This window comes from Notolepis coatsorum, assembly GCF_963971535.1.
Source record: "Notolepis coatsorum genome assembly, chromosome: 2".
In the NCBI taxonomy this organism is placed as follows: Eukaryota; Metazoa; Chordata; class Actinopteri; order Aulopiformes; family Paralepididae; genus Notolepis; species Notolepis coatsorum.
The window spans coordinates 25889916-25909191 of NC_140166.1; positions in this window are offsets into that span (position 1 = coordinate 25889916).

The window sequence follows — 19276 nt, forward strand, 5'->3', positions numbered from 1 at the left end:
TATCAATTCTATTTAAAAAAATAAGAATTTTGACTGTGAATGCTAAAATTTACCAGACCTGAAAAATCTAAGCAAATGAATAAAGGGAAGATGATTAAACAGAAGGTTTTGTAGATACAGCACTGAATTCTGCCATCTTTTTTATAATGTAAATTTCTCCACCATTTTTCATTGTATTGCAACACCGTTTTTTGCAAGACGTTCACAGAAAGGTAGAGAAACTAACTGCGTTCTGTTTTATGGCAATAACGTTCAGGTTTGTGGGAGATAATCCCAAAAAATAAGAGAAATAAAAAAGTAAATCCAGAAGTCAGATGATTGACAGGGGCTGGTGTGAGCTGGGTAGGGTAGTTTTTCGAAATTCGAAAGCCCGGAGTCTCTTCCTTCAAAAGACTACACTCACTTTTGGCTGTGCCACTTCCTCCTGTCAATATGCGCCGGTTTCCCACTCAATGCCCTGAGATTTCTATAATCTTATATTTCACTAATAACAGTTAAAATAATTGGTAAACAAACGTAATGCTGAAAATATACACTTTTACTGTATATCTCGGGCTTAAGAGGTTAACCCTGTGAGGCCCAAATTAAAAAGACATTAGCAACTTCAGAGGCCAGAGGGTGGGACATATAAACACATTTACTATCAAATAGCATTGTGAGGCTGAACAACAGGACCAATTGACTATACATGTGCTTAACATTTTTTAAATAAACATTATTTTTTTAAATGGCTAAAAGTGATTCAGTAATTTTGCAACCGTGGGTCTCACAGGGTACTTTTAACCCTGTGAGGCCCAAATAAAAAAGACAATAGCAACTTCAGAGGCCAGAGGGTGAGACCTATAAACACATGAAGGTTGAGAAACGCTGGTATATGGTGTGGCTCTTTGTGGTACCACAGTCATTTTTGTGGCTCTTAGTCTCTGACTGGTTGGCCACCCCTGCTGTATTGAAACAATCACGTAGTAACCATTCACTCATAGTACACACCATTCAATGACGTAGTAATCATTAAAATGTTGGTCTTATTAGTATTCATGCTCTTTCAATTACAGCATTTCCATACTAACGTCTCACATACTGAAAAGTGCATATTATAGTATGTAGCATGGAGGATTGTGAAGCAGTCATAGATAAAGACAGATCCTCGTATGTCAGTCAGACAGACACACAGGTGGTGTAACGGTGACAACGGAGGGGGAAACTATACAGACCCTACAACCACAGTCTCCTACAGACCAGTGCCTTGCTCAAAAGCACCTTGGCTGTAGTTAACAAGGAGATTGTTTATTTTCCCCGTCAATCTTCTGGTTTCAAACTCCAACCCATAGGCCACTTTCTACTTCGAAATTGTCTTGAAGGTGAAAGATCTGAAATGTAGGAAAAATAAAATGCATGCAAAAATGTAATGAATGAAAAGAGGATTATTCAGTGTCTGCAAGACTTCATCAACTTTAGTAGATTAGATTATATTCAAATGTATCGTCGTCATACAGCACAAGTAGGCCTACAGTACAACCAGAGTGCAAATGTAACAGTAAAGTGCAATAGTAATATACAATGTATGAATTGTGCCTGACTGGTAACATCACCTCCTGGTTTGGGAATAGCACCGCACACGACCACAGCAGACTGCAGAGAGTGGCTCGATCAGCCGAACGCACAGTTGGAGGTGGGCTTCCCACTCTCCAGGACATTTACACCAGGCGTTGCAGGGCCAAGGCTAAGAGAATAATCAAAGACTCTAGTCACCCAAACACTTGCCTCTTTGCACTGCTGTGGTCAGGCAAGCACTACCGGAGTCTCATGGCCAGTACAGAGAGACTCAAAAGGAGCTTCTATCCCTATAGGCCATCAGGATGCTCAATGACTCTATGTAACATCAACCCATCCATCTACATTCATTGCACACACATTAGTGCTGTGACAAACTGTCAAAAATGGCTTTAGTTTTTGAGATACCCCTACCGGAGGTAGAACAAAACACAAGCATGTTTTTCCTCATCTCTAAGGTCTCCCATATATGAAATTGATTCTTGTATAGAAATATTTTACTGCAAAACTTGTTAAATTGATAGATATTGTTATACACCCCCAAAGGAAAAAAGAACCAAAATATAGCCTGGCCGTATGGGAGTTGAGACATATAAACTCATGTAGATTAATAATACAAGCTCCAAGAGCTTAACCTAATAGAAAAACCTGGATGTGAATATCTTTATGCATGTAGGAAATATATACCTATGTACACATACTTAAAATAAGCGGAAATGTAAAAAAATCATATCTATGCAGAATGTTCTCATTTACTTTGTAGTAGCTATGCCATGGATTGTCATAGATACACAGATGAGGGCTTTTTCTGAAAGGTGTGGTTGTGCTGAATCCAGCAATACCACATGTGTAAATATAGCATGCATGGTCAGGGAGTTACATCAGTAAATGTATGAGGTGTCCTAAATGAAAGAAAATGAAACATTGACATAATGAAGTCTTCAGTCAAAAGCCCATTATCACTGGCATGTTGACAAATTCAATGTTACTGCAAAGTAAAGTCACTTGAGGTAATGTTCTGGTCTATAATGTTAATATATTTATGATACATTTAATAAATTATACATTTCATAATGATACATTTTATGATACTTCATATGGAAACAGGTCCAATTGAATCAGGTTGAAATTTAAATAGAACACCTTTATTTCAATCTACTGCGTTCTGAGGCTCCTGCTGTATTCACTATACACACATGACTGTGTGGCCACTGGTTCAGCTCCAACTCCATAGTGAAGTTTGCGGACGACACAGTGGTGGTGGGGCTGATGACGAGAAGGCCTACCGGGAGGAGGTTGATGAACTGGCACGCTGGTGCCGGGATAACAGCCTACTCCTGAACATTGGTAAAACCAAAGAGCTGGTCGTGGATTTTAGGAGAATACAGCAGGGGACACACATGTCACTGCGGATAAATGGGGCATCGTGGACAGGGTGAGCAGTTTCAAGTACCTGGGAGTCCACATCACAGAGGACCTGACATGGTCAACACACATAGATTCTGTGGTAAAAAAGGCGAAACAGCGCCTATCACCTGAGACAGTTAAAGAAGTTCAGAGTGTATGGCCAAAAGAAAATGGAGAATGGACGTCCTTGCACCAACCTGGATGAGCTGAGGTACACACTAGCATCTACCACAGATTCATCAGCTGCAAATCTACCCCCAACAGAAGATGCCTTCCAGCAACATGTGTTGAGAGCCTTGTACCAAACAGCAGTGTGGCGTCACAGCCATCTGGCCAAGCCTCTTCTCTGGAACCCAGTTGGTAGAGGGTTGGAGGCTCAGAGAAGATGGGACTCAGGGGCGGAGCTATAGGCGCGGCAGGGGAGGCAGCGGCCTTAGGGCCCGCCCACCGTCTGGCGGGAGGGGGGGCCCGGGCCCCGGCCCCCCCTCCGGCCCCGGGCCCAGGCCCGGGACTGAATGGAGTTGCCGTTCGCGTGTGGGACTGGATCGAACACAACTGGTGGTAACGGCAACTGGGACTGGTGCGTTTGTTTTGATTCTAGGCTCCTCCCGTTTTGCCAGTACTGTGGTACGAGTACGACTGATAGCGTGTGGTTTAGGAACAGGGCGTTTTGCACAAATCCAGCGCTCCCTTTCCTTGGCTGTGACGTATTTTTCTCTGATGTCGCGTTCACGTTACGTGGGAAGAATCGGAAGAATCAGCTTCCGACTGGGAAAAACCATTCACGTCAGCCTCCTAGTTGTAATTCCTACTAGGACATATGGGATTTTTTATAGACCCCGATATCTCCCACTTCGCGTCACGAATTGCGGAAGTATGGATGTGGGCGTTTTGATCGAGTCAATGCGTGAAGGCTTCCTAGTTGTAGCAACGAGATGTCCTCTGGTTCTTCCGCTTCTTCCCACGTAACGTGAACGCGACATCAGAGAAACACAACATAATAAGTCACCTGAAACATGAATGAATGAAAACTTTATTAACAGATTGCAGAATGGGTACAGTACAGTACAGCTCAATACATACAATTGTTAAGGGGATGCAGACCAGAGAAAGACTTTCGTCTTGTTTACATCAGGGTCCCCCACATCACCACCGTGGTGTATTAAAATCCGACGACGCCGAGCAGCTAAAGGGGACATTTACCAGCACAAAGTGTGGATATATTATGATTTAACAAGTCTTATCTGTCCAGGACGATGACAACATTATTGCAGGTAAGCTACCTAGTACTACTAACGTTATCACGCTAGCTTGGATGCTAACTAACGTAATGTGAATGAATGAATGAAAACTTTATTTAACAGATTGCAGAATGGGTACAATACAGTACGGCTCGTTAAGGGGATGCAGACCAGAGAAAGACGTTTGTCTTGTTTACATCAGGGTCCCCCATTTTCAATTCATAGTGATCATAGAAAACATATACGTTACCACCTAGCCACAATCTATGGTATTTCTAGGTTACCACATGGGTGGCGCATGTGAACACTTTGTGAATTATGTGAGGGTGTATCATGATGATGGTAATTTGGCACTTAACGAACGTTACCTATCTCTTTGCCGTTTTGCATAGTGCACTGCATAGTACCAGAGATGACAAAAGTTATGTGGTAACATAGGTCGCATCACTGCCAGTAGTCGGCATATTACCCAATTCTGACTCTGGTATTAGTCAACTAACGTACTGTTAGCCAGCTACTGTAATAACGAAACTGAAATATCTAATGATGATAGTCAATCATAAAGACAGAAAACACTCTCATCACAGACAAGCTGGATCTGGCCAAATACCTAAACATGTCATGGTGAATGAATGAAAACTTTATTTAACAGATTGCAGAATGGGTACAATACAGTACAGCTCAATACATACAATTGTTAAGGGGATGCAGACCAGAGAAACACTTTCGTCTTGTTTACATCAGGGTCCCCCATTTTCAATTCATTATAACATAATGACATACAGATAGACAGTAGTGCTACATCTATACATGACATACCAGATTTGCAAATACAGTACTGTTTGTGATACGAAAAGAGTCCAGAAAAGAGAGTATATACATTTGACGTATTATTATTGTATTGTGATATGTTTTGTTTCATGTTGGATTTTTTTTTTTTTTTTTTTTTTTTTTTTTTTTTAATAATACAATAAATATCGGGGGGGGGGGGGGGCCCGAGCTGTCAATCTCGCCTCGGGGCCCGTGGGGCATTCCAACCGCCACTGGATGGGACCATTGAACCTGTGATGTTCCAGAAAGCACCGGCACCTAAGGAAGTTTGAGACATCACCCACCTGTACTGTAAAGATGGAAACTGCAATGATGCCAGCAAATGCCAATGTCTTTCAGTGGGCTTGACTTGCACTGAGTTTTGCTCTTGCTCTTTCCCTGACTGCTCAAATATGATCAATTTTGTCACTGATGATAATGTGGATGAGTGACGGTGATGTGTTGCTAGAATCAGGAATCAAGAGGTTTATTTGTCACATACATACCAGGGCATACAGTGAAATGCGGGGTGGTCATGCCTGCATCGATTGTGCAATAATACAATAATAAAATACATAGAAAAAAGAAAACAGGTAAGACATAAGATGTGCATGATAAAAATAGACATGCTAAATTCCTGAGAAGGCACTGGTTCCTATGTACACTACTATACTGTACAATATACAATTTTAACTCCGTCATTATGTTTTACTTACTATATCTAAACTATACTATACAAGAACCACATCTGTTCTTTCCTTAAAGTGACTTTTATATTCTTCATTCCTTTTTTTTTTTTTTATTATTGCAAAACAAAATTATTAAAAGTCAGTACTCAACACACAATGCATAATAAAACTAACAATTAAGATGGCTAAAATGACATGCAAGCACAGAAACAGAAAGCAAAAAAATATATAATAATATTTTACCGTATACAGTGTATATCCAATGAAATTACCAATTATACCAATGTCTTATACAGGATATACCCCTAATACCTATTATCTAAAACCCTACACACATATGCTCCAGCTCGAACCCCCCCCTCCCGGACCCCTCCTTGGATAGTACCTCCATTATCCCTCGCTCCTAACCAGACACTACCATTATAAGCTAGCTTTTATTCTCTCCACCACTTCTAACCACATTGACATTTTGGATTCATTGAGACCCAGAATTCTTGCTGTAGATATTTCTTGATAAATCACATCGAGATATGTAAGAAACCAAACTTTCCGGCACATTTTTTCCGGTTGAAACCAGCGTGATGCGATCAGCTTTTTAGCTACTGTGATACCCGATAAAACCAATCTCTTTAGCTGTGGATTTACTGCAAACTCAAAAACATCATTCAATAGTAATACAGAGGGGTGTACTGGTATATTCCAAGATACGAGTTTTGATAATTGTTGGGTCACATCTTTCCAGAATGCCTTAACTGGTGGGCAGTCCCAATACATGTGCATAAATGTCCCTTCGTCTCCATTTGTACATTGGGAGCATTTGGAGTCTTGTTTAAGACCCATTCTGTTCAGTCTTATAGGAGTCAAGTATGTCCTGTGAATATAGTTAAGATTGATTTGTTGATGGTCCGGGTTCCTTGATGTAAGTCGGACATTTGCCCATGCTCCTTGCCAATCAAAGTCACTTTCCAGGTCTGGTATATCCCTCCTCCAGACAGAGTCTAGTTGGAGGGTTTCATACGAGGACGTTAGTAATTGATAATAAAAACCTGAAACAAAACCTCTCGATGTCTCTCTTTCATAGAAGAATTTGTGGTATCTGTGGTGTTCAACTGGTATGTCTAATGGAACACCGTGAGACTTCAAACATAGCCGTAACTGTATGTAAAAAAGTAGGGATGTCCGATATTATCGGCCGACCGATATTATCGGCCGATATCGGCAGTAAAATGTGATATCGGAAAATATCGGTATCGGTAAAAAAAAAAAAAAAACCCTTTTTTTTTTTTTTTTTACATTTATTTAACCTTTAATTACCCAGGCAAGCAAGTAAGAACCAATTCTTATTTTATTTATTGTCAAAAGTATGCATGTTGGTTTAATTCAACAACAAGAGATATGTAATGTTAATTTTAACTTTTTTAATTATCATATTTTGCACAGATAATGCTTACATTTAGAAAGCCTTTTGAATGCATCCAGTGAAATTATTAATTACCTGAAATTATTCAGTTTTTTTGGGGGGAAACCCTGCATATATCGGTATCGGTTGATATCGGTATCGGTATCGGTATCGAAATTAAGAGTTGGACAATATCGGAATATCGGTATCGGTAAAAAAGCCAATATCGAGCATCCCTATAAAAAAGCCATGTGGACTCTGTGAGATTAAATTTTGTGCATATTTCTCCATAACTACAAAAACCCTGGTTGTTAAAGACATCCCCTAATGAGTGTATGCCTTGCTCTTCCCATATAGGGAATCTTATAGGACGTTTTTCAATTAAGAGTGCATTGTTATTGAATAAGGGAGTGTGATTGTGCCATTTTTGTGGGTTAGGATATTTCTTTTGTGTTTCACGCCATATCCGGATCGCATGGGAAATTATGGGGCCAATTCTTCATTCCTTTAAAGTGACTTCCACTTCCATTTAGTTTAAAGTGACATTTTGTTTAAAGCGGTTGCAGCATGTGTGTGTGTGTGTGTGTGTGTGTGTGTGTGTGTGTGTGTGTGTGTGTGTGTGTGTGTGTGTGTGTGTGTGTGTGTGTGTGTGTGTGTGTGTGTGTGTGTGTGTGTGTGATCATGTGTACTTGTGAGTGGAGAGTTCAGTGTTCTGATGGCCTGGGGGAAGAAGCTGAGCCGGAGTCTCTCTGTGCTAGTAGCGTGTGGACGTAGGCGCCTGACCACAGCAGCTTGAACAGGCTGTTGTTGCGGTGGTGGGGGTCTTTCATTATTCTGCAGGCTCTGGATTTGCACCTCCTGTTATATAAGTCCTGCAGGGGTGGTAGTGCAATACCTGTAGTACGCTCTGCTGAGCGCACCACTCTCTGGAGGGCCTTCCTGTCCTGTGCCGTGCTGTTTCCAAACCAGGCAGTGATGTTTCCAGTCAGAATGCTCTCTACAGCCCCGGAATAGAAGGAGTGGAGTATCTTCCCCGGTACTCTGAACTTCCTTAACTGTCTCAGGTGATAGAGGCGCTGTTTCCCCTTTTTCACCACAGAATCTATGTGTGTTGACCATGTCATGTCCTCTGTGATGTGGACTCCCAGGTACTTGAAACTGCTCACCCTGTCCATGATAGCCCCATTTATCCGCAGTGGCGTGTGTGTCACCTGCTGTATTCTCCACGATCAGCTCTTTGGTTTTACCAATGTTCAGGAGTAGGCTGTTATCCCGGCACCAGCGTGCCAGTTCATCAACCTCCTCCCGATAGGCCTTCTCGTCATTGTTAGAGATCAGCCCCACCACCATGTGTCGTCCGCAAACTTCACTATGGAGTTGGAGCTGAACCTGGCCACACAGTCATGTGTGTACAGTGAATACAGCAGGGGGCTCAGAACGCAGTAGATTGAAATAAAGGTGTTCTATTTCTATTTCAACCTGATTCAATTGGATCTTTGTTTCCATATGAAGTATCATAAAATGTATCATATGAAATGTATAATTTATTAAACGTATCATAAATATATTAACATTATAGACCAGAACATTACCTCAAGTGACTTTACTTTGCAGTAACATTGAATTTGTCAACATGCTTCTCACCACTGATAATGGGCTTTGGACTGAAGACTTCATTATGTCAATGTTCATTTTCTTTCATTTAGGACACCTCATACATTTACTGATGTAACTCCCTGACCATGCATGCTATATTTACACATGTGGTATTGCTGGATTCCGCACAACCACACCTTTCCGAAAAAGCCCTCATCTGTGTTTATATGACAATCCATGGCATAGCGCCTACAAAGTAAATGAGAACGTTCTGCATAGATATTCATTTTTTACATTTCCGCTTATTTTAAGTATGTGTACATAGGTCTAAATTTCCTACATGCATAAAGATATTCACATCCAGGTTTTTCTATTAGGTTAAGCAACTGTCTGACTGCTAGCATGTCGAGTTTGAAAGCTCTTGGAGCTTGTATTATTAATCTACATGAGTTTATATTTCTCAACTCCCATACGGCCAGGCTATATTTTGGTAATTTTTTTCCTTTGGGGGTGTATAACAATATATCAATTTAACAAGTTTTGCAGTAAAATATTTTTATACAAGAATCCATTTCATATATGGGAGACCTTAGAGAGGAGAAAAAACATTCTTGTGTTAGGGGTAGGGGTATCTCAAGATTTTGGGGGCATTGGGTCTCATTCCCCAATATTTTCCAAAGAGTTCTCTTGGAAGACTTATCTTGGAACCGACTGAGACAGAATCAAATTGACAAGTTCACTCTGAGTCCTCAACACGCTGGTAATATCATATGTCTTAAGTGTCTCAAACGTTCGCACCTGAGATATCTGCGTTGGGGAATGGCACCAGTCTGAAACGCGAATGCGCGTACCCGTTCAGGTCATTTGCATACAAAACAATGCCTCCAGAGCTCCTTATAAACTAATGATGCAGCCATGGGAAAATGGATGCGGAAGCGTTTTGCGACCCATCGAAATTAGATTCGATTAATTGTATTGTCATCACATATAGTACAGCTCGGGCACCTGCCGCAGCACGCGCACACACGCACGCACGCGCACACAGTATACTGTATAGCCTATGCGCGTAATGAATGAACGCAGTATAGGCTTATTATTCCATTAATGACTTGTTTCATTAGGATTTAGTAGATACTATATATATGCTCTGCCCTATGTACAGTATAAGTACAGACTGTACTTATACTTTACTTAGGGCAGAGCATATATATAGTATCCTAATGAAACAAGTAATTAGAATAATATAAGCCTATATACTGTTCATTCATTAGACACGTAGGCTATACTGGCGCACACAAGACTTATGGAATATTAATGCAGTCTATTTCCACACGATTAGCTTTAGTTCTTATTTATTTATTTATCCACTGTCATTTCAGTGTTGGTGTATAGGCTATATAGTGTATTTCAATATAAGTTTAATTGATTAATGATATATTCGAAGGAATGCAGGTTTATAGCTATATCAAACAAAGGTATGTCCCATTGTATACCAATAAATGGGATATATTGCATGTTGACCTGCATTCTTTCAAATGTATATAATTAATCATTAAAACAGATGTGTAACAAATAAGAAATAAAAATTCCACAGAAGGCATTAAATAATTATTATTTTCAATCATTTCACAATAATTGCATAATTGTGTTTGAATATCTGAGTAATTAAAGTAATTATACATTTGTCCAAAATAGCTGGTTCAGATATGGTTAATCCAGCTGCCCTGTGATCAGATGAATCCATATTATAAATTTTTCCGACATCAAATGCGTAATTTCTTATCGTACAAATATTGTCATATTTATTTTAATTATGATTAAAGGGGACATGTACTGCTATTCCTAGCACTATTTGGGCAACTTTACACAATTCCTGTTAGTCTATTGAAGACATCTGTAAGGTTTTTTTCCAAAAAATGCATTGTTTTATATTTCTAATCAAGTACTCAAAACCATTATTTTCCAGCTTCAAGATTTCAGGCTGTTATGGCCTGGCTCCGCCCATAAGCACTTTGAGTGACAGTCAGTCCACACAGTCTGCGACTGGTAGACAGAGAGAGAGAGAGAGAGGGGGGGGGGGGGGGGGGGGTGCGAGAGAGAGAGAAAAAAAAAAGACAGGCCGTCTCTTCCTTTCGTTTTTTCTCTCCCTGCGGCAGCTTGTGGGGGGGGGGGGCTCCCTTCCTCCCCTCTCCCGTGTGGCGCGGCAGGTCCCCCCCCCCCCCCAAGTGCTCCCTCCCTCTCTCTCTCTGTCTCCCTCTCTCTCTCTCTCTCTCTCTCTCTCTCTCTCTCTCTCTCTCTCTCTCTCTCTCTCTCTCTCTCTCTCTCTGTCTCTCCCTCTCTCTCTCCCTCTCTATCTCTCTCTCCCTCCAGAGTATGCAGAGGTGTCGGGTTTCACTGCCTCGCAGTATGAGGAAGTGGTTTTCCACTCGCTGTCTAGTCTGTGTGTATCGTCTAGGTAGATTGTGGGCGGGCATTAGCTACAACCACAGAGCCAATCACATCACTGTCTTCTACCCAGAGCCTGAATGACGTGACTCAGGCCTTCAAATCAGGATGGACTAATTTACTGGAGCAGGAAATTATCTGAGCTGAATCAGAGCAATCCGCCAATATGGTATTTCGACACTAAAACACATTGATACTAACTCCTATTACTATAATACAATGCTAGAGACTGAAAAATGACATTTATAGTACATGTCCCCTTTAAGTAATTAATTCCAATGAGGCCTGTAGCGTTAACATGAAGGAATCACTATTAGAACACAGTCTGTCAAGTTAATAAAATATTATATTGTGGCCCATTGTCTGAGACAATGGTCTCCGGGACACCATGCCTGGCACAGGCTGCCTTTAGCTTGTGGACTACAGCTGCTGATGTGGTGCTGTGGAGTCTGTCTAGTTCGAAGAACCTGCTGTAGTAGTCGACGGTCACAATGTAGTCCTGGTTGTTCCAGTTGAAGAGGTCTGTCCCTACAACCTGCCAGGGACGGTCTAGGATGCGATGAGGCATCATGGGCTCCTTGGTGTTTGATGGGCGGCGCTCCTGACATATTGAGCACTTTTCCATGATTTGCTCTATATGCTTACCCATTCCAGGCCAGAACATGATGTCTCGTGCTCTCAGTTTGCATTTTTCCATGCGCATGTGGCCTGCATGGATCTTGATCAGCATCTCTCCTCTGAAGATGGTAGGGATGACTATTTTCTCCCCTTTGAAGATGATTCCATTCGTTTTGGATAGTTCATCTCGGTGGTTCCAGTATTCAGTGATATTCTGGGGCCATTGTTTTCTTTCCTCAGGCCATCCCTCCATGATAGCCTGGCTAAGCAGCTTGAGCTGTGTGTCATTGTCTGTTGTTCCTCTGATCTCCTGTAGTCTGTCGTCGTGTACAGGTAGGCTGTTGTACACCATATGTACCTGAAGGTCCATCCCTTCACTGAGTCTGTCGTCGTGAGAGGCGAGTGATTTCCTGGATAGCGTGTCGGCAACTGGGATATCCTTCCCAGGGCGATGCACGATTGTGAAGTTGTACTTGTGTAGCTGTAGTATCATTCTCTGTAGCCTTGGTGGGGCTGCGGCGATAGGCTTCTTCATGATCGACTCCAGGGGCTTGTGGTCAGATTGCACCATAACATGGCGACCGTAGGCATATTGATGGAAACGTTTGAATCCATATAAGACTGCGTACATCTCCTTCTCGATTTGTGCGTAGTTGACCTCGCTGTCTGTGAGTGATCTGGATGCGTAGCTAATGGGCCTTCCTTCCTGCATCAGCACAGCACCCACCCCATACTTCGATGTGTCTACCTGCAAGCTGAGCTCCTTTTCAGGGTCAAAATAGATGAGAACTGGCCCTGGTTCATTGATGAGTATGTCTTTCATTTTCTGGAATGCAGCGTCGTGCTGTGCGTCCCACAGGAACTCATTTGATTGTTTCAGCAGCTGTCTCATGGGTGCGTTGATCTCGGAGAGGCTCGGGGCGAACTTGGCCAGGTAGTTGACCATACCTAGCACAGTCTCCAGCTCTGCACGGCTCTTTGGCGCCTCCATCTCCTTGATGGCAGCTATTTTGCCTGGGTCCGGCTTCACGCCGTCAGCTGAAAGAACGTGCCCGAAGTAATTCACTTCGGTGGCTCCGTTTGTCTGCATTGAGCCGGACGCCTCTCTCCCGTGATCTCTCTAGCATTGCATGGAGATTCTTGTCGTGCTCCTCTCTGGTCGCGCCATAGACGAGGATGTCGTCTACTATAGCTGCTACTCCGTTTAAACCCTTGTATGTCTCGTCGATTTTCCGTTGGAATTCATCCTGAGCAGAGGCGAGTCCAAACGGTAAGCGTAGGAACCTGTACCGTCCGAATGGTGTGTTGAACGTCGTCAGCTTTGATGATTCTTGAGAGAGCTTGATAGACCAGTATCCTGATCTTGCATCCAGTACGCTGAAATAGCGTGCACCTGTTAGTCTGGGTGTGATGTCCTCTAGTGTCGGCAAATGGTAATGCAGGCGCTTGATAGCCTTGTTTAGCTCCCTTGGGTCCAAGCATATTCTGAGCTTGCCTGTGCGTGGTTTCTCAACGATGACTAGTGCACTGGTGGCATAGCATTATATATCAGAAATCACTTTCCGACAACACTGTGCTCTGAGTTCATGTCAGATAGTTTAGAATCTCTGTGGGTCAAAGTGCATCTTCCTCATCTAAAGCTGGTGCTGATCGGCTGCTGCTATAGACCTCCCGGGTCTGATGTGCAATACCTGAATGACTTATGTGTGTTAATTGACAGAGTTACAGATGTGAATGGTGATATTTTTTTACTTGGGGATATGAACATAGACTGGTTTGCGAATCAATGTCCAATGAAACAAAAGATTGTATCATTAATCGATGCTTGTAATCTGTCTCAGATGATCTCTCAACCAACCAGAGTCTTCACTAACAGTGCTGGCCATACTTCTGCCACTTGCATAGACCATATTTACACAAATATTCCTGAATGCTGCATTAAACCGGTTTCTCGATCTGTGGGCTTTAGTGACCATAATATTATAGCAATTACCAGGAAAACTAAAATTCCTAAATGCAAGGTCAATATAATACATAAAAGGATGTTCAAGAAATTCATTCCTGACAGTTTTTTGGCAGATGTTGGTGATATTGACTGGGCTGATGTGTATACTGCGGAGGAGCCTGAGGCCTCCTTAAATATCTTTATGGAATCTTTATTGTTGATAAGCATGCCCCTATGAGAAAGTGTATTGTAAAGGTTAGACCAGATCCATGGCTGAATGAGACTCTAAAGAGCCTCATGAAGGAAAGAGATGAAGCCAAATCTACATTAGTAATGTCTGGATTAGTGGAGGACAGATTAATGTACTGTCAACTGAGAAACCAGGTTACAAAACTGAATAGATCAATGAAAAAAGAATATTACATGCAAAGAATAAATGCTGTAAAGCAAGATAGTAAAGAGCTCTGGAAAACCCTTAATGAAATAATGGGGAGAAGGACAACTGGTGGGGTTTCCTTTGTGGAATCAGAAGGCACGTTTCTGACAAAACCATCTGATATAGCAAATTATTTTAATGATTTCTTTATAAATAAGGTCTATGCACTAAGGCAGAAGATGGACAATACTAATTATGATTATCTAAAGCTCATAAAAAAGAATGTGATGTTAGACAAGAGTTGCACGTTTAAGTTTAATTGTGTAGATGAGCGGGAAGTAAGGAAGCTGTTGAAGTCCCTTCCTGAACATAGCTCAGTAGGTACTGACATGCTAGATAGTAAGGTACTTGGTCTGGCAGCTGACTATGTTTATGGTCCGATATGTCATATATTAAATGCATGCTTAATGAAAGGTGTTTATCCCACTGTTTGGAAAGATGGTACAATTATTCCCTTACCTAAAGATGGCAGACTAGCACTCACTGGGAAGAACAGTAGACCTATCACTATTCTCCCAGTTCTCAGTAAACTGATGAAGAGAATAGTCCACTCACAAATACAGGATTACTTTAACTGTAACGGCTTGAACACAAGTTTTCAACATGCTTACAAACCTAATCATTCCACTTGTTCTGCCCTTACAGTAATGACAGATGACTGGCTCAAGGAAATTGATAACTCAAAGATGACTGGTGCAGTATTACTTGATTTTAGTACTGCATTCGATGTCATAGACCATGATCTGCTCATCGGTAAACTAGAATGCTATGGGTTTTGTCCAACAGCCATCATATTTATGAAGAGTTATCTCACAAGTAGGACACAAAGGGTTTATTACACTGGCAGCTGGTCTCACTCTAAGGTCTTAGACTGCGGGGTCCCGCAAGGGAGCTGCCTAGGACCACTCCTATACGCCATCTTCACAAACGACTTACCATCAGTTCTGTGTAAAGCAACTGTACAAATGTATGCTGATGATTCCACATTGTACTATGCTGCAAAAACTGTCAGTGAACTGGACAATGTTTTATCAACTGAGTTAAATATGGTGTTTGATTGGATAAAACGGAATAAGTTGGTACTAAACATCTCAAAAACCAAATCAATTATCTTGGGTTCGAGTCATAAATTGTCATCAATACCAAAAATGTGTTTGAACGTGTCTGACGAACCCATAGAACAAGTAAATAAAGTAAAATTACTGGGCATAATAATTGATAGCCAGCTGTCATGGGCAGAACACATTGATACCATAGTGAAGAAGATGGGGAGTGGTATCTCCATGGTGAGGAAATGTCTTTCTTATGTCCCTACATATATTGTGGGACAGGTGGCGAAATCTTTAATTTTACGTCACCTAGATTATTGTGCACCAGTATGGTCCTCTGCATCCAAAGGTCAACTAAAGAAATTGCAAACTGCCCAGAACAGAGCTGCAAGGTTAGTCTTACATTGTTCCATGAGAACAAACACCATCACTATGCACCGGCAACTCTCATGGTTAACGGTAGAGAATAGGCTGGTTTTCAACACAGTTACATTTTTCAGGAACACTGTCTTTTCATCTCAACCTGTTTTCTTATACAAACAAATTGTCAGATGCAGTCAGGTTCATTCTTATTTTACTAGGTCAGCTGATGATGGACAGATTATGTTACCACGTCCAAAATCAAATGCTTTAAAGAGGACTGTTGTTTATCGTGCCATCAATCATTGGAATAACTGCCCACTGAACATAAGTAAATTGAATAATAATAATGGATTGGATTTATATAGCGCTCTTCTCTGACTGACTGTTGCTCTGACTCAGAGCGCTTCACAGAGTCCATTATTCGTTCATACACAGTCATACCGGTGGTGGTAAGCTACAATTGCAGCCAGAGCTGCCCTGAGGTAAAGTGTCTTTTTTTTTTTTTTTTTTAACTTACATTTTTATTTTCATTTTTTCAACAACATACATAGACAACATTCATAGACAATACACAGTACATAAATTAAAACAAATAGACAAAAAATGGGTAAAGAAAAAGTGTGACATGGGTCCTTCGGTCCCTTCTACATTTGCATTATTTATTTACATTTTTATTCATTTCCTTGTATCCTTTTCAAACCTCTGTGATGTCGTTACTTCCCCTCCTGTATTCTTCCCATTTTCCCCATTTCCATTCAAACTTTTCTTCTTGCAGCCTCAGCAGATGTGTGATTCTCTCCATTTCCTGTATCCCCTCTACCAACTCTATCCATTGATCCTTTGTCGGCACTTCTACCTTGTACCACAGTTTAGTTAAAGCTTTCTTGGCTGCCACTATCAATATCTTAATCAAATATTTGTCTTCCCCTTGGATTCCTTCCTGTGACAGATTCCCCAAATACAACACTTGGCCTCCCTGGGGTATTTCGTATCCTATTATTTCATTTATTATCCCTCCTATCTCTTCCCAGTAGTGCCTTATCTTCTGACATCCCCAGAATATGTGTGTATGGTTCGCCCCTTCCTGTCCACACTCCCTCCAACATGTTTTCTTTGCTGGTGTGTAATTGCCCTGTATTTCTGGTGTTATAAAGTATCTAATTATATTTTTCCACCCAAACTCCCTCCATATCCTTGATCCTGTGGTTGTTTGTTGTGTCTTACATGTGTCATACCATTCCTCCTCTGTTATCTCTATTTCCAACTCTCTTTCCCACTTTTCTTTCACATACAATGTTGTATTTCCCTTACTGTCCATTATTGCCTGATATAGTGCTGATATCACCCTCCCCTTCCGTCCTTCGTATGACTTTACCATTATCTTAATTACCCCATTCTGTTCTTTGTCTCTATCTTGCTTTATTTCTTTGTTATAGTAGTCCCTAATCTGTAAATATCTAAAGTGGTCCCTATTCTCTAGTCCGTATCTTTCTTTCAATTTTTGTAGAGTCTGCATCTCCCCTCCTTCCGTCATCGTGCACATTGCTGTTATACCCCCCCGTTCCCACCTCTTGAACCCATGATCTTCTATCCCTGGTCTGAATTTGTTGTTGTGTGCTATCCATCTCAGTATCTTAGATTCTTTTTCTAGCTTGTATTTCTTTACTATTGTGTTCCATATGTTTATAGTGAATCTGGTAATTGGATCTAGTAGTTGTTCCTGTCTTCTGAACAGCTCCCTATCTCCTATCAGTGTCTGCACTTTGAATCCCTCTCTTTTGGTTTCTATATCTTTCCATTTGGCCTCATAGTTCACATTGCACCAGCATGCTACTGTTCTAAGCTGTGCTGCATAGTAATAGCTTTCTAAACTGGGTACTGCCATCCCTCCTTTCTCCTTTGGTAATTGTAGAGTCACATATCTGATCCTTGGCCTTTTCCCCCCCCAAATGAATCTTGATATCTGTCTATCCCAATCCCTAGTAAAGTGTCTTTCAAATACCACCTGAGAATGCACTACTTAAATATGTGAGAAAAATATTCTGATGTTGATAATGATGTCTACAATGTTTTACTGTTTTTTAGATTATCATTGTTAATTGTGATCGTCATATGTATCTCATGTTGTTATGTTTTGTGTTTTCTGTTGTCTTTCTGTGTGGACCCCAGGAAGACTAGCTCACCACTTAGGTGACAGCTAATGGGGATCCTTTTAAACAATAAACAATAAACAACAATAAACTGACCCACTCCGTTGGTTCAATGACCTTGGTGATGATCTGTGTGTCTTCCATATGTTGTAGCTCCTTTTTCAGGCGGCTGCGCAGGGCGATCTGTGTCCTTCTCAGTGGGCAGACCACTGGCGTGGCATCTGGGTCTATATGGATGTGACACTCCCGGGAACAGTCCAATTCCTTTAAACACATCATGATATTCTTCCATGATGGTTTGTTTGTCTGTGTACGCAGTGACTGACAACACTAGTTTAATAAGGTCCATATTCAGGCGTGCTTGTAAGCCTAGAACTTGGGGTGCCTGAGTGTCTACAATGTAAAAGTCCAATAACATGTCACACTCTTTGTATTTACAATTCAACGTGCATGTGCCCTTTACTGCGAGCTTCTCTCCACTATATCCTGTCAGTCTGCGTGAAGTAGGCTGGATTTTGCATTTATCTTGCAAGCTGTGATACTCTCTCAAGGGAATTACATTTACCTGTGCACCTGTTTCTAGTTTACATTTAAATTGAATGCCCTGTTTTCCTATTTGTATGTCTGCAAAAGCTTGTTCTGTTTCAGCAAACCGTCTGTCTGTTACGGTGTCTACATACAGTTCGTCTGACTCTTCGCCTGACTCAGGGCGCATGCTCACCTCGTGCACTGACTTTTTCTGGAAGCTACCTGCCCTGCAAACTTTAGCAAAGTGGTTCCATTTTCCGCATTTCGTGCATTGTTTTCCTCTTGCCGAACAGTTATCTCCTTCCTTGTGTGCTCTGTTCCCACAGTATCCACAGTTCCTTTGTGTGTCTGTGTCACTTGCTCTGTGAGCTCTCTCTGTCCACTCTGTTCTGGGGCTCTCCTTATGGAGCTGCTCATGCGCACTGCTCGTGGCGCCAATACGACTTTTTATCTGAGATTGTGCCAGCTCGTGAGCTCTAGCTACATCTATTGCTTTGTCTAACGACAACTCTGATCCGACATTTAAAAGTTTCTCTCTTACTTTTGCTGAGTGTATGCCAAACACTATACAGTCTCTAACCATCTCATCATTGTTCGCATATGCACAGTCCTTCACGAGCAGTTTCAATGCAGTGACAAATTGTTCAAACGACTCGCTAGGTTGCTGGGTTTTTTCATGGAATTTGTACCTAGCGAAGATCGTGTTCCTTTTTGGAATTACGTATGCTTCGAAATTGTCATAGTAGCTTTTCAATACCTTTGCTTCCTCTGTACTGAGAGTCCATGTGTTGAAAATGTCTCTCCCTTTTTCTCCACTCCACAGTAACAGGTAGCTACATTGTTCATCCTCTCCTTTCTTTTTTAACGGGCCCGAAAACATTAGCTCCGCGTGCTGTCTGAACTTCTTCCATTCTCCCGGCAAATCCAGAGAGTTCCAATTCATCCGTGGCGATGGAACTCCGTTGAAGTCCATGTTGAATCCTCTACTCTGACACAATGTCGTATTTATGCTTTAGATAAATAATCATTCGGGACAAGGAGAGTAC